The 14,503-nt window shown below is 34.7% G+C and overlaps 1 protein-coding gene across 6 annotated transcripts in view; it reads right to left on the reverse strand.

Moving 5' to 3' along the window:
- The window catches only part of BMP5 (bone morphogenetic protein 5), a 118,345-nt gene that overhangs the window by 19,979 nt on the left and 83,863 nt on the right, over nucleotides 1-14,503 (reverse strand). The window lies entirely within an intron of this gene.

Below are 14,503 nucleotides of genomic sequence, written 5' to 3' on the forward strand. Positions count from 1 at the left end.
AGCTTTTATTTTGATTTTTTAATGAAGTGTTAATTTAACAGAAACTAAATTTTTACTTGTACACATTGATGATTGCAGAAATCGTTTTTAATATATGATCTTTCTAATACCGAAATAGGTTGCTGCAAAATGCTCACAAATGGAATACTACAGCGAAATCGGTTTTCCATTCATTACGACACACTGAACTTTTTATAGTTAAATACGCACTTACATAAAGTTCCAAGTTCCCTTTGGTTTGCAAAAGAGTTTCTTTTATTATTATTCTAAAGACTTTCAATGTTTTAATTTTTATCTGTGGAGAAATAATACTGCTCTAAAGATTTATGTCCTGAAAACCGTAAAGATGTGTGTATGTTACAAATATGGGTTTCTTGGGCTTTACAAAGGCGGATATTGTGTGTGAAGCAAAGGACCCTTCTAACCAACGTGAACTCCCTTTAAAATAACTTTTGATATTATTAAGTTTCCTCTTGGTTTCCTTTTTACTTCAGCAATGAGGTGACCATTAAGATTCCATAGGTTAATGCTTGCTCAGTTACCCTTGGTCTTGAGCTACACCATAGAAGCATTAACTATTTGACCCACTCCTTCAGGCACAACATACCTACACTGATTATGTTGCCTAAACCTTTTGAATGGCTCAACACTTGTTTTTGTTAGAAGTGCTAATGGGAACCCAGACTATCCGCATGCATTGAAAATAGTGAATCTTTGATAAATTTATTTGAATGTGTTGAATTTTATTATTAAATGCACAGAATGTTTTAGATATTACAAATATATAAATAAAGAAGCCTACCTAAAACATTTTGATTTAGGAAAGCTATGTGGGGGTATGTATCTCCATGGATTCATTTTCCAAAACTGATCCTTATTTTTGATTTCTAGTTAAAAAAATATAGAATGATAAAGGGATAGTATATAAAGATACAGTACTGGATATACAGTGAAAATGAAAAAAGTATTAAAAGGGTGATAAGGACACCAACTTGAGCCCAAGCTTAGTCACATTAGGATTCAGACATGTCCAGGCATAGCTAGTATGTTGTAGGTTTAACTCATCAGGCATGTATTTGAATGAGTATGGAGCGAATTCATGGTTTTCAAAGAACTCATCCTAAGGGAAAGGATTCATAGATTCATAGATTCAGAACAATGTCCCAGTGAGTATAAGGAAGCCATGATTTGGAGTCTGTAACTAAGAGTTCCTTCGGCACAGCTCCAAAGTTTGCACGACTAACTCCTAAACAACAAAAGGGTTCAAGAAAATCTAATAGAACTGTTTTTATCCAAAGTCCCTGTAAAATACTGGGAGGGCAAGGTAGCACTCCTTTGGAACTTGGTTAACAGTGTGACAAAGCGGTAGAAAAAGATTCTTTCTGCTTCAGAAGAATGGCTTCTGCACAGCTCCACAATGGTACAGAATGACAGCAACACAACATAAGTCCAAGATTATCTCCTGTACCAGCATCAGCATTAGCTTCAGAGAGTGGTAGCAGCTCAAAGGTGAGCAGAGCAGCAATCTGATGCCATTGGGAGTTTTAAAGTGCACCAACAACTGTACCAAAGTGAAAGGCAGTGCTAGTGATGGAATAAAGTGGCCCCTAGAGTAAGAGAACAATTCCTTTGCATGATATCCATGGCCTAAGGTTGTACATTAGTAAGGGGGAACAGAAATGGTTCACTAAATGGGTGAAGAGATAACAAGAGAGGGAGAAGAAGCTAGTTGTTGGGAACTATTCAAGCTTAAATACACTTGGGCTCTCCCATACAAATGGGAGGGTAGAGGAGTTAGGAAAGGTTCTTTGAAGGATATACCAACATTCTAGTGATTTCACTGACGGCAGCTAGACCCAAAAAAGCATTGTTTGCATTCAGTTATGACAGGTTTGTATGTCATAGAATTCTTGGATTATAAAATGAAAGGGATAATGAGAACAAACATAGGAGTCCAGAGTTTGGTATTGGCAGAGGTACTGTCCTCTGCATTTACGAAAAGAATACCTATTAACTCTTTGCATATGAAAGTGTGTTAGAACTATTCATTCCTTAGCCATCTTGTTTTTATCTCAAAATTATGGTACAGATACTGAGGGAAAAGAAACAATTTAAGAAGCAAATATATGGGCATATTATTTCTCAGTTTTACTAACTGCAGAGTGAATTAAGACAGGGTTAGGATGATATCTTCTAAAGAGATGATTATCCTTCTCACACAGAAATCTAGAGGGAACTGCGTGAGGCTGGGGCTCTAACCTACTGAATTTTGCCGTGACTGAGGATGGAGGTTGAAGACTTCTAGCTCTAGATCTGATCTTCTTACCCTCATGACTGTGTGTAAGCCCTGGGGTCAGGGGATTGTCTTCACATCTGCCTAGGACACAACTGACTATTTCAAATTTAGGCTCATAGAGAAGGTAGGCTGGCAAACCAAAGATCCATCCCAACTCACTGGTTTTGTATTTCAGACCATTCTTTTTGGAAAATGTGACTTTCAAAATGTTTATTTCTTTAAAAACAGGGTTATTAAAGGAGACTCTGACATAAAACAGCTCTTTAGAGACATGTTGATGTTATAAGGATAAGTGGTTCCAAATATGAGCATTTAGTTTCCCTCCAGAATACACAGTTTGAAAAACATTCATTTGAGGATTTATCAGAGTCTAAACGTTGATATCTCTAAGATGTTAGCATAAATTCCAGTTTGTTTTTTTCTCCTATAAACCCACAGTAATTGACTGCTTAACCCAAAACACCTGTGATGGAACTTGTGCACAAATTACCTTTCCTTCATTTCAAAACAGTCTCTTGCAGCATCTTTTACAGACTATTTCATAGGAAAATCAGTGCACTGTTGCTCGTTCACATACCCTCCTGATCTTCGCTTATTTTCAATCTGTGTTTAAATTTGATTCTGGTGCTCTTAAATTATAGTTTCTGTGACTCTAAATTATACTGGAATTTTACCCTTTTTAGAAACAGATGATTTAAAATGTGCAGAATTCTCTACCCAGCATACAGGCTAAATCATTTTTATATCAGATTTTAAGGAATGTGGGGAAGACAAAATTCTGTCTACTTAAGTTCCACATACATTTTAAATCAGTGCAACATTAAATTAAGTGTACTGTAATCTAGCTGTAAATTTAAATTCTGTTATAATTTGATGAAAACTTTGCACAGTTTCTAGTTTTATAGTAAAAGCACAGATCTATTGTGAGATATAAGCACATGGATTTGAAATATCACAAACAGCATGTTACATTCATGCTCAGAACTTTGTGAAATTTTTAAGATGGTTTACCTTGCCTTATAATCACAAACAAAAACAAGGAAAAGCTGAGATTTTAAACTATTTCGGTCACACTGGAAACTCACAATTAAGTAGTATTTGAAAAAAAATATTTTGAACTTGAGTTCTAGGTAGTAAAATTTTTGAGTGATTCTTCATAGCAATTCTGGGATTTTGTTTAAGAATCCAGGCTCTTCCTACAATGCCTTTGCTAGATCTTTCTAGTCTCTTCTTTACACTGACAAAAGAGTAAATGTAAAATATCCACTTTGTTTTATATTATATTCACAATTATACACTCAGTATTAAAAAGTGTCAAAAACAAAAGAAGGGACAAATGTAATAATATATGTGGATACAGGTAAGACTCTGTGGCTGGTAATAAAGAGGAAAAGACACATTGGACGTATGAAATCCAGGGAGGGCCATTGGGAACCGTATCCTGATGCACTGACATGAATCGTGAGTTGGGAATTATCTGCAGACAAGAAATGTGGTTACAATTCCCAGTAACACAACAGTAGAAGAAATTCATTTTCCTCTATGATCAGGGTGTGTGAGGGGTAGAGAAATTTAAAGGAGGAAGAGATTTTTAAAAGAGTTGAAATTCCTTATAAAAAGTTTGCGGAAGGGACTGTAATGCCCGCAGTTTGAGAAAGCGGTAGGGATTCAAAAATTGGACATTTGGTCAGAAAAATTGGCATGATGACTCAAGGCATGACGGGGGGAAAAGCATACAGTTGAGATCTGGAGATCATGAGACTCCAGGAAGGAGGGCCTGGGGAAAGAAAGGCCGAGAACCATAAAGGATCAGGGCCAGAGGTTTGTGCCTAGTTATGGAAACTGTCCAGAACGCTCAAATGTTTTATTGCACTGAGGGTGGGACTGAGGTGATGGAAAACGATGTCTCCTTCCATGGGACATCAGTCTGAAATGAGGAGGCTCAGGCGTGACAAGCCCAGCACATGCTTTTTGCTTGGGACCTCTTTGCAGCTAGTGGAAACATGAATCACAAACTAAGAATTGTAGTTTACCTTCACATCAGCACTTGCGTTTTAATAGCTCTTCTCTTTATATATAGCGCCTTTCCCCTGAGACCCTACGAGCTTTTCAGACATCATCTGTCACATGCCCCTAAAAGACTGGTTAGCAGTTGGTCTTACATCCCTCATTTATTTTAAGAAAGCAGAAACATTCTTTTCACAAAACTATGGAAAGAGTGGATTATTTTTAACTTTTTTCCAGTTATTATGTGACAGTTTAAAATAAAAAACTATACATACACATACAATTCTTTCCTTTAAAATCATAGGAAATTTAAGTAAAACTAGAAGGAAGCAGAGTTTCAGCAGAAATCAACAAAAAAGCCTTTAAAAACTATTTCTATGTGTTAAGCTGTCAGTGAAGAAAGCTTTTTGACTTCAAACCTGTTTTAGTTTGTTTGATGGCAGTGAAATTAATTTAATTTCTTACTCGGCATTTTATCTATCGTGGATGAAAGTGGTCTTTGAAAAGAACTTAATGCAGTTACTTGGGAAATTTATGAGTGTCTAAAGGAAACATTCTTTTTTACCAGCTTATATGATATATTATTCAAAAGAATTTTTATCATACGGAAAAGCATGGTTCATTAAATGTTTGACCTTTCCATTCAGTTTGATACATGAAAGTGTGAAATGATCACAAGCTACTTCCAGAATCTTTAGATTAATCCATACCACCAAAATGGAAGACATTATTTTGACACCTAACAAAAAGAAAGAGTGAAGAGAAGAAAAGGTATTTTCCAAAATATGCAATGAGGCACTGGTACTGAGATACCTAATATATGTACCACGATAAGTGTCTATTTTTGCCCCCTCAAAAACTGAGTTAAGACATTTAGGACTTAATTCTTTCTTTCATGTATGAAAGTTGGATCACAAAACATTCCTCTGCGTGAAGAGATGCAGAACTTTTCTTCAGCAGTTTCTCCCGTCTCTGGCTGTATCAAGAACATAAACCGGCCTGCCCCATGTAAGGCACCAGTCACAAGGTGAGATCTCACATCACCATGAGCCACAGTGGCCCCCAGAACAAAAGCATCCTTCTGAGCTGTCTACATGCAAAATAACAGCTGGTTTCCAAAAGTGTTTACCTTTTGGTCAATCTGACTCAGCAGCATCATTGGATCTCATAGCACAAGTAGAACTTTCATATTCGTATGAGTTGCATTACTTCAGAGAAAAGTCATGTGACTACCTCCACATACAAATGTAGCTGGTGCTCAAAAGCAATAACAAGCATGACTTTCAAAACGATCAGGGAAATTGAGAATTGAGAAGGGTAGCCAACTCAATACTTTTGAAGGTAAGACAGAAGCAACAGCTGCCGTCTATCGAAGCCAAGTATTTTACCAGTTGATTACACGCATCGTCTATTTACTCCTCACAACAAGACAATGGTTACATTTTTAAATGAATAAAACAAGGCTCAGAGAAGGGTCAGATTTTTAACTCGCCCTGCCAACCCTAAGGTTGTATGCTATTCATCTAAGTGCACAGTGTTCCCCTTTGTTGGGATTGGTTACGGCTGCTGCTTTCATCTTGGGTCTCTGCTTTCCACCTTGAGAAGACTGGAGGAAAATCATCAGCTCACACATCTGCCAGGGACACACACACTGTGTCTGTCAAGAACAATGTTACAGTTGCTTGTTTTGTTAAGGTCAAGATCAGACATTCCTTACCAAGTGGGAAGATATGGACTCAACATTCCTTACCAGCCACGGAAGGGCAGGTGATTTCCCTGATTTCTATTCCATTCAAATGGAAATTTGTCACAATACAGAGAAATTAGTAGGCATTTTTAAGGAGCTGGAATACGTAATTTCTCTATCAAAGCATTTTACCTGTAATTTCAAATTTTGATCGCCAATGGCAATGCATACTACTGGCTTTGGTTGTTAGATGATTTTGTTTCTTTTTTGATTTTCTATCCCCGTGAGCTTACACCAGGTGTGCCCAGGTTTAATTCAGCAGCACAGAACCAAGTGATTGATCATACCTGATACTAACTAAAGATTCTCTCTGCTTTCCACTGTGCTCTCAGCTCACGATGCAAAACCAGCACTGTTGTTATTTTTACAATAGGTCTTTGGAAATGTTTACCAGCAATAAGTTAAACTCACAGTGGAAAGAGCAATGGGAAAGACAGAGTTAAATCTGGTGCCTGATGAGAATAAGGAGAATCTCATAGTTTTCATGGCCCTCAATCAGTATTACCATGAAAATATTTACCCCTCAGATCATTAGTTAAAGCAGAGTTAGAGCCTAGAATAGAGAATTTAACAAACAACAAAAACTGGAATCTGTTGCTGACATTGGCGTTTGTTTGGCAAGATTGGTGCACCATGGTTGCTGTTCTGAATTAGAGAAAATCGAAAACAGAAATACAGATGTAGCCAAACACTTTCTTATCCCTTTTCATTAAGGGAAATCTAAAAAATGTTAAAAATACATCTTTCACCAGATAATGAAGCAAGACTAACTCCCGTTTGTCTCCGCTTACTTTAAATCATTGATTTCAAAACTCTTTTTCATGTATGTTTTTGAGTTGTGATGCTAAAATTTGGATAAGCAAATTATGTTTACCATATGGCTCTCATTCAAATATAAACATACCATAAATTAAAACATAGAAAATTGCCTTTAAAACGTTGTATATATAATGGTCATGGTAAAACAGCAAATTCAAGTTTTTCAATTTATTACTGAATATATTCTGTAATCAACATCTATTCATAAAGAAAAATTATTTCTTTCTACTAATCATTATATAAGACTAGACTAGACTATGAGAGGCCCATTTCAGAGTACTGATCAGAGAAAAATATAGAGCTCAAAAATAGATACAGATCTTGAAATCAGAATCGGGACTCTTCATTTTCAACAGAACTAAAGGATCTGTAAATTACATTCAAGCCGTTGTTCAAAATACAAAGTTTTTAGAAAAGCAGTCATGGTTCACCCAATTAAGCTCTGCTTATGGTGAAAAAAAACAAAGGCAAGCACATTGACAAATTAAAAACATATTTTATTGCCAGAGATTTTTCTTTTCAATTTTTTGGAAAAAAATTACACTAATGTGTTGTCCCCCAAAACACAATTCCAGTAGTTCAAGACCTCTTTAGGGTTGGAATAACATCCATTCACTATCATCTTTGATGCTGGGAGGTGGGATGGTAAGATGAGAGAAAGAAGTGATTTGATACTGATGGGTTGCAAAACAATAAATTAATAAATTTTGGAAACTGCACACTTAACTGGCCTCAGGGTGAGTTCACTACACCCGAGTTTAAACTACAAACTTGAGCCCCGTTGACACACAAAAAGGGCAGTGAAGGAGGTAGAGATGAGGACTCCGTGATGGCGTGTATGGATTAAGGGAGAGTAAAGCAGAGAAGGGAGGAGAGCCTATCAAAATACATTAGTGCGTGACATAGGGCACAAAAGAAAGGGGAAGTTCATTATCAAATTCAAAATAAAGAAATTAAATTTGGCTAAATTTAATCACATGTTGAAGTGAATCACTGGCAGCAGAAAAGTTACTTTTTCTTCATTTCAAATTATGAATTTATCAAATTAGCTATAATCGTGCAGGGGCTAAAAAAATATTGAAGTAGTTAGATTTAGAAAACAAAAAATATGATAAAAATGCTGTTACTTTTTGTGGGCTAGATCCCAATTAAATTCCAGACAGAAAATATACAAACTTAAAGGTAATTCTCAACAAACCCAACAGAAAATTCAATTTTGTCCCAAACAATCATTATTAACAGCATTGTTTTATTTGGAAATGATAAAAATACATTTGTGTTTTTTTCAGTTGAAATTTAAACAAAATTCATTTGTGAGAGTCATAGTACATAAGAACTGGCTCTGAAACAAATCATTTTTAGTTTCATGGGAAGATTTTTAAATCTTCTAAGGCCGTTTCCTCATGTACAAAATGGGATGATAATAGCGAAGCTAAAGTTGACATTCCATTTAAAGAGGTCAGCAATATACCTGCATTTAGTAAGTTCTCAGTCAATGTTAGTTTCCACTAATTAATATTATTTTGATTGAACATCATAGCAAATACATGATTTTAAGACATTAAAAATGAACTAAAGATGTGCTTGAGAAGTAAAACTTGGATTAATCGTGAAGAATTAAAACATATGAAATATTAGCATGGAAGAATAATCGATGTTGGTAAAAAGCCAAAATCAGGGCATAAAAAAGCAGATATTTGTATGGACAGAAAATAAGTTTTGATAAATAGAGTGAGTTTGAAATTACATGAAGTATAGTTAACAAGAATCTTATATGACTAGTAAGAGAATTAATAAGATCTTGAGATGGACAAAGTAGAAATTTAACAGTATTCCAAGATTTACATTTAGCTACTCCAGCCATGAAAGGCATATTGATGATTTTGCTCATTTTTATGCAGTGGGAAAATGGCAAAAATCTAAAGCATATAGGAAAGATTTATGTCCTCTGATGTGCTTTAAGACATTACACGAGTTAGAAAACCCATAGGTCACAGCTTACATGGGCTTGGAAAATTAACAAATGCTGATTTTAAACCCCAAAGGAAATCTATGTCATATTTATTTTCAGTAGAAATCCAGTCATTTTTACCATAAAGATACCGGAATTCATCTCAATGGAAACTTTTCTGAATCATTCACGTAATAGAACCAATGCAATTGTTTCTTTTAGACATCTTTTAAATACCTCTCCATGGCTTGATTCATACAAAAAATGTTTTTTATAAACTAATGCATTGCCATAAATTAACTTGTGTTTTAATGTCTTTGAAATTCTATAGAAATATGATAGAAACAGAAGCCACTCTAAAATGTCTAAGTTTTATGTTTTGTTATGATACTGAAAAACTTACCATGGCACTGAAAGTAAAAGAAAATATAATCCTACTAAACCCTGTAACAAGAGCTCTCTGGAAACCTTAATAAATATAGATTTTCAGCTATGAACTTCTGTCTGATCCCTCACAAGATTACTTGAGAACGTGTTTATGCCTGAATATTCCTCCTCGACACACACCCACACACACTTACCCCAGAAGAAAATTCATGGGATGTCTAACATTTCTTGCTTCTCTTTACCAGTTTCTATACCTCTGATTTTATATATCTTGAGTTTTGGGTTGAATATAACTATTTAATACCAGGTTCCTTTAAAATGGGTTATCTCTATTCACCGTGCCCTCTCTGAGTATAATATTTATATATGTATAATGCTTACAGTGTAAATACATGCTTATAAGTTATAATTACCAGAGAAATTATCCATGCAATATAATAATGCCTAGAAAAAAGGTCAAATACCTTGCGAATTCTTCCAGTCACTTGTAGCTCATTCCCTCAGAGGACAAACACAGCCATTAACATCCATTTCTTAGGCAGTTTTTTCCTTGTGTCTTAAATCTGCCCTTTTTGCTCATTGATTTAATTTCTGGACGATGGGGAAAAGTTCAATTTTACATATTCATTTTATTTATTTAAATATTTGAAGACAACTACTCTTCAACTATCCTCCTAACTTATCCTTAAATATTCATCCAAACATCAAGCAAGTACTCTCAGTTTTCCAATTTCCCTTAACATTAGGCACTTAAAGGACTTTTTCATTTATACTAATATTTACCTAGAACAAATCGTAGGAGGATACGTTCCTTCTTCCTTTCTGAACATTCAGCAAAATATGTGAATCTTGCAGTTTCTTGGATGAGGAGACTCCCTCATTTATTTATTTGAAACCAATTGTTATCACCATAAATTCAGCAAAAGGGACCCATATGGTTTTATGAACAAAAATGACTTAATTGCTTTATAAGATAAAGTTCAGATAAGGGAAGAGAACATTATCAAATCTTAAAATGTTTGAAAGATCCTCAGATAAGTGGACATAATTCAACTTTTTGAACTTAGATAAATAAGAATGAGAAACTGTAGTCAAAACAGCAGGACAAAAAGAAAAATATCACCCTTGATCTCTGCATTTCTTCTGCTACTTATTAGCACTGTGCCAGCTGATAGTCAGATTAACCAGCCACATAGATCAGCTGACCCTTGGCGCAGATAAATAGTCATCTGACAACACAGGGGCTTAATTTGGAGATTTTCCCCCTGAGGTAAAAACGACTGTTTTAGGGATCCCAAGGATAACACAACAAACTTATTGAACCAGATACTTCCATTGAAAAGCAGAAGATTCCAGGACTTACTAAATTTAAGCAGATATTATGTTAAGAACTCATCTCTCGCACACAAACATGCTCACATTTAGTAAAAGTAAAAGAATATCAAGTTAGTAACTTGTACATTTTTTAGATGTATAACGACATGAGGCCTTTAGATACTAGAACATATATTTTTCTAATTATGAATATATATTCTGTAATTCAAAAGATGTCATGGAATTTTTGAAAAATCTGATTTTTTTTGTGTATGTGTGAGGATGATTCCCCCTGAGCTAAAATTCATTGCAAATCTTTCTCTTTTTTTTTTTTTAACTTGAGGAAGATTAGCCCTGAGCTAGCATCTGTACCAATCTTCCTCTATTTTTTTGCATGTAAGATGCCTCCGCAGCATGGCTGCTGAGTGGAGCAGGTCCACGCCTGGGATCCGAACCCGTGATCCTGGTCCACCAAAGAGGAGAATGCAGAAGCTTAACCATTCGGCCGTGAGGCTGGCCCCCAAATCTGACTTTTTTAACACAGAATATTTAAAAGATATCACAGGATATGGCAACTTTGAAGAAAATTTTTATCCATATGTTAAATTACTCTGCACATAGCAAGCAACAATAGCAATAAAAAACACCTCAAGGTTGTAGAAAAAAATGATTAATCTCATTCCTTATCATGAACGGAGAAGTAGCAGTTGTCCGTTTCTAGGAAAGAACAAAAAACCCTACAAGTTGAAGAGTAGAGAACAAGGCAAAACCTTAGGTAATAAAAGTTTAAAAACAGCTACTGTCAATTTAATTGTACTAATAACTAAAGTTTTTTTTAGTTCTTATTAGTTTTTCTTTGTTTGCCCAATAATGTTGGTGAAAATAAAAGAGGATGAAATTGTCGGTGCTTTTAGAAAAGCTCCCATATGTATAATTTCTAAAACTGGAACAGACAAAACTCTTGTGTACCAACAAGGAGAAAACAAACTATAACTTTACCCCTTTACAACATCTGGGAAATACAGCCGCTGACCACCATGGGTTATAATCTGCAAAGGGGGCAACAGTTGCAATGGTTTGTTTCCTTGACTTTCAAGGAGCTCATCTCTGATGTTCCTCCAATAAATTCATAAGGTCTCTTCAATTTTCTGATTATTTTATAGGAAATGTCATTTATATAGTGGGGATTTTATGTAATTTGCTATAAATATCAACACAACATATATTAGGAACTACTGGGCCCCACTCTTTAGCAAAGACTATCAATATTTCTTTAGGCTTGCGTTCTATGAATATTAAAATACTGCCTGTAATTCTGCAATCTTTGTAAGAAGTCATCTTGATTCATCAGGCTTGCTAATAGGTCTAGTAAGTCAAATACTAGTAATTTATACTGAGGCTTCTCTAGGTTGGAACATTTTTCTGATGGCAATGGAGGCCAGCCTTTCATCAATTATCAATTATGGGGTTATAACCCCATTGAGTGACAAGAAACTTGTTTCCCTTATGTTCATTGATGGAATAAGTTACCCTCAAAATAACTGTTATTTTTTCTAGGAATAAAATGGATGGGATTCAAGCAAACTACCATATTAAGTACTAATAATTTGATATTCTTTGGTACTTATAAATATCTCACCAATATAAGCAACCAATTGATCACGACACATATCTCTGAGTGTTCGTTTCTATTGGCTTCATACCCTAGATCAGAATAAACTTAAAAGCTTCCTATAAATAATCATTGCATCAACCAAAGCTATTAGACATGAGTCTAATAACACAACCATCTGTACACTGTGCCACCAACTCAAAGTTTACGAACATATATCCATAATCTTACCTTTCTCCAATGGACTATCCTTTGTGAATTTATCTAAAACTCCCTTAAATCGTCTGTACAATCTCCATGATAAAAGATTTGACCCTAAATTAAACGGTGCCACCTGGAGTAAGTAAAAAGCCCCTGTGCATTCTGTAGCCTACTTCTGCATAAAGACCTTTATTTTATTCCTGTCCTACCACGTGCCAGGTGCCATCATCCAATACGACCTCACACTGTCCTTCTAAGGTAATTACTATTACACTCACTATATTGATGCTATGGCTAAAATATAACATATTATGTCAGAGTCAAGATCTGAATCTAGTTTTCCTAATGATTTCTTCTTAGGTTTTATATATCCAGAACGGGCTATCTGTTCTATTTATTTATCCTCCTTACTTAAGTATCAAAACTAAACTATAAGTTATCTACAGCAATAACTATGAATTTATTTATCTTATATTTAGCCATCAGTTATAATGGAATTTAATTTGATAGTTTAATACCTATGAATCTGTTTTTCTTGATTTGTCTACAAAATTTAGTGAAACTTTGAAATCTCTGACTTTAAGGCTGAATTTTTACCTTGACACTTGGAAATTATGCCACAACTTTGTTCGAAGAAAAATGGATTTTACAGTCATTAAAAAAAGAACCTTATAATGTTTCTTGGATGTTAAACAATACTCTGACAAAACAACATTTTGACGACTTGAATACAAATGAATCAGAAACATACGGATTGAATTTTCCTTGACGTATAAGTGGGTTTGAATAGAAAGGGAAAAAGTCATTGGCAAAATTTATTCTGAGTATTGCCAAACCTAAAAGGTCTGAAACCATAGGGTTTTTAAAAAGACATTCTAATGAACTCAAAAATACTATCTTTGTTTTTCTGTCTCTAAATTATTCTGTAAAACCAAGTTTGAAAAAAAATTAATTTACTTGGAAGTTTTAAACTATATAAAGCATCAAACAATGGGAAAATTATAGTCTTTGGGGAGAAAACCCCAACTCTTAAAAGCTATATTAAATTGCTCCCTGTGTAATAACCTCTGTGTGCAGATATGTATAAAGGATAATAATTACCATAGATTTATTAGCAATTTTAATAAAGAGCATAAGTCAGATAATTAATGTATCTTTATAACTTAGGGAACGGAAAATCTCATAATAAATTATGAGAGACCTAAGCCCACTAATTTACTATTAAAAAAAGAGTATTTTATCATAAAGGTTTATTAAGCACCATGAGAGAGCACTTGAGAATTCTGAAACTGATTTCGCACAATTGGATAGAACCACTTGTCTGGAATTTCTAGATCTGGCCATTAAAGAAGCAGTAATGTTTCCTTTTTGTTTGATTGCTCGTATGTTCAGTTTGTTTTGCTGAAACAAACAGAGAGAGCTCAGAGAATTATCTATTCTGCATGAAAAAAAGTCAATAAGATATCTTTAAACTCTCCTGCCAAGTCCTTGACAGTTCATTTGTCAAATTTCTAAAAAGCGTATTTCACAAACTGACATATTTTCCACAAGTCCTCTGAGGAATCATAATGCTACTTTTGATTTCAACAGTCTTTTGATTTCCAAAATATATTTAGGTCTCTCTGCTATTTTTTCTTTGCAGGGGTAGGATAAACAAAATTTAATAATATACATCACTGACTTTCTCCTCACCTTATGATTGAAACTATTTTAACTACTGTACTGTGGTTTGCGGTACAAAATTGTGCTCCTGTATTACACCAAACCGGTTTGGTTAATAATCACCAAAATTTTACAGGTTGAAATGTCTTCTTAGGAGTCACATATTCAGTGGCAGGTGGTCTGTAAGAGCCTCTTGAACCACAAACTCATTCAATGATCATTCAAGACATCTTTAACACCTACAACCCACATTGTACCAAGTACTGAGGGTACAACTGTGAATGAGAAACACGCATCCAACGACCTCATGAAACATATTCATTCAAACATGTAATCACGATGGTATTGCTATGATTAATTAAAGCAGCAAGTCTACTTCTTTTATGATGTGTGATCAAGCTACAAGAATATATATTATACATAAGTGAGATTTCAGGTCCCTGTCATGATTTGTTTCCAAATCACTTTGCTAAGAGCATCTGCAATCATATTTAATACATCAAAGTT

Source organism: Equus przewalskii, chromosome 19 (genome assembly GCF_037783145.1).
Source record: "Equus przewalskii isolate Varuska chromosome 19, EquPr2, whole genome shotgun sequence".
NCBI lineage: Eukaryota > Metazoa > Chordata > Mammalia > Perissodactyla > Equidae > Equus > Equus przewalskii.